This window comes from Pinus tabuliformis, chromosome 9 (assembly GCF_031772625.1).
Source record: "Pinus tabuliformis cultivar Carrire ecotype Pingquan chromosome 9, CPIR1, whole genome shotgun sequence".
Taxonomy (NCBI): domain Eukaryota; kingdom Viridiplantae; phylum Streptophyta; class Pinopsida; order Pinales; family Pinaceae; genus Pinus; species Pinus tabuliformis.
In genome coordinates, this window is record NC_142307.1 from 248083148 (window position 1) to 248086287 (window position 3140).

Here is a 3140-nt window from a genome sequence, read left to right on the forward strand (position 1 = left end):
AAAATCATCCTTCTTCGTAGATTATTATTTAGTAGTGGACTCCATCACATAATCATCATGAATGATATCACAAGTGGGCTACTCAACACCAAATCCATCCAATACTTGGTCCTCATGAACATCACAAGAGATATTCAAAACAAGTGAACATAAAAACTCATAATCTCGAGGATTAGAGGGACCAAAGGATAGAGGACACAAAGATAACACTTCATTGTAACCAACGAATTCACAGTCCAAACCTGCACTAAAATTCCAAGTATGTGAGGTGGGAGAATAGTGTTATAACTCTATAATTTTCCAAGGTTGCAAATGAGAACCACAGAGGTAACCACGAGACCACTTTGGAAGCTGGGATCTAACCCTACCAGCTTCAGAGAGGGATCTCTCTATCAGATTTAACTTTGATTTATTTAGATATTAGGCTAGTTATGAAAGTTTAGAGTTTGATTTCAAAATTTATTGGTTGATTTAGAGAGAGAATCTTCGGTGAAAATCACAAGGAAAATCATTTGTCGACGCGTTTCGAACCAACAAGTGTGGTTCATCATCAGGACAGGTTGAAGAAACAGATCCAGCTGAGCAAGTTAAATAGGCAGAGCAGAGACTCCTGACTAATGGCTAGTTTGACTCAAGGATCGGGGTCAAAAATATTTTATTAGTTTAGTTAGCAGAATTAGGACCAAAATATAAATTGAAGGGTAATTTAGTTTACAAATTTTAATAAAAATTAGTTAAATAATGGACCCTAAAAGCAATATATATAACATAATATTATTTAAAATATTAAAATTATAAATTAATAAAAGATCTAACAAAGGTCAAAAGGGGGCCATAAATAATTAAATAAAAATAAATTAATCAAATCAGAAGTAAAAACCTATAAATATTATTAAATAAATAAATATTAAATAAATAAATTTAGAATAAATATTTATTATTTTTATGTTAAAACCTATAACTATAATTAAATAAATAAATATTAAATAAATAAATAAAATAATCAAATCAGAAGTAAAAACCTATAAATATTATTAAATAAATAAATTTAGAATAAATATTTATTATTTTTATGTTAAAACCTATAAATATTATTAAATAAATAAATAAATTCAGAATAAAATTAGTTAAAACATAAAAATAATAATAGTAAATAAAATAATAAAGATAAAATAAAATAAAATAAACAAATCAAAATTAAAAAAAATTAAAAAATTATGGAAAGATTAATGGAAGAAAATCACAGAGGATAGAAAAATAAGTAACAAAGAAATAAGAATAAAATAAAGACAAATAAAATATAGGAGGGTAGGTTAGTTAAATAAATAAATAAATTCAGAATAAAATTAGTTAAAAGGACAAAAATCAGTTAAAATAATAATAATAATAATAATAATAATAGTAAATAAAATAATAAAGATAAAAATAAAAATAAAATAATCAAATCAGAAGTAAAAACCTATAAATATTATTAAAAATTATCGAAAAATTAATGGAAGAAAACCACAGAGGTTAGAAAATTAAGTTAAAAAATGGTAACAATGTAATGAATAAATGAGAATAAAAAGAATAAAACAAATAGGCTAGTTAGAAAAATTAGTAACAAGTCGGAAAAAATAAATAAACTAAAGACAAAACAAAAAGTAAGAGGGTAGGTTAGTTAAAAAAGTAATAATCGAACAAATAAAATAAGAATAAAAATAATAAAAATTAGTTAAAAGACTAAAACAATAAAGGTGATAATAGAATGAATCAATAAAAGTAAATCCATAAATCATTAAAAATGAAAAGGTTAATACTAGATAAATAATAAAAATAATAATAAAAGTAAATAGATAAAAAGAAAAAACCCTACAGAAGAGGGCGGAAACCAACTAGGAGGAGAGAGCAAGGACCCAACATCTACTGACTTTCCAGCCATCATCTCTATTAAGATTGCAAGGTCTTTTTTCAATTTCAAGTGCTTCCCTAAATTTACGATGATGGAAATGTGAAATCCTAGCAATAACACTAGCCTCCTCAATGCAAACATGATGATTGGTTTTCTCAGCATGTTCAGCTAAAGCGGAGAACTTAGCTCTCCTATGCTTAAGGTCCGCAGCGTGCTCACTAATCCTTTGATTAATAGAGCGACCAGACTCCCCAATATAGGGTGTCCCACAGGAACAAGGGATCAAATAAACCCCTTTCATATCCTTAGGGTCGATAGGATCCTTTACAGATCTTAGGGACCCACGAATGGTGTTCAGGGGCCTGAAGGTCACAGGGATACTATGCTTCCGGAGAATCCTCCCAATCCTATCAGTAGTCCCCTGAACATACGGAAGAAGGACACCTGGGATTCGTTCCTTCGGTTCCCTTTTATTCAAAGAATTCTTGGAAGCCTTAAGGAAAGCCCTCTGGCCCAAGTATCTACTATAGCCATTCTCAACAAAGACACCAAGCAGATGGGATTTTTCATCCTCGAAGCTCTTTTCGTCGGAGATTCTAAGGGCCCGAGTAGCAAGGGTATTGAGGACACCCATCTTTTGAGCCGGGAAATGGTGGGAATTGGCATGAAGATACTGCTCCGTATGAGTTTTCTTACGAAAAACACGATGGGCGAGGGAACCATCACTATTCTTAGAAATAATAATATCAAGGAAAGGAAGGCATCCATCAACTTCTTGCTCCTTAGTGAACTTAATGGCTGAGGATTGGTTGTTGAGATGATCAAAGAAGAGATCAAGCTCAACCTGCCCATGAGGCCATATGACATTGGTGTCGTCCACATACCTTCTCCACAGCTTAGGCAGGAGCCGAGAAGAGCTAAGAGCCTTGGATTCAAAATCTTCCATAAAAAGATTAGCAACAACAGGGGAAAGGGGGGAGCCCATCGCAACCCCACAGGTTTGCTCGAAGAACTCTCCTTCAAAACTGAAAAAGGTGGAAGTGAGACAGATCTCAACCAACTTAGCCGTGTCAGGATCTGTTAGGCGATGGATCACCTCCATGGCTTCATTAATAGGGATGCAAGTGAACAAGGAGACAACATCAAAACTAACAAGAATGTCCCCAGGATCAAGCTTAATGCCCTTGAGTTCTTCAATAAATGAAGCAGAGTCTTTCACAAAGGACTCTGTTCGACCAACCAAGGGTTT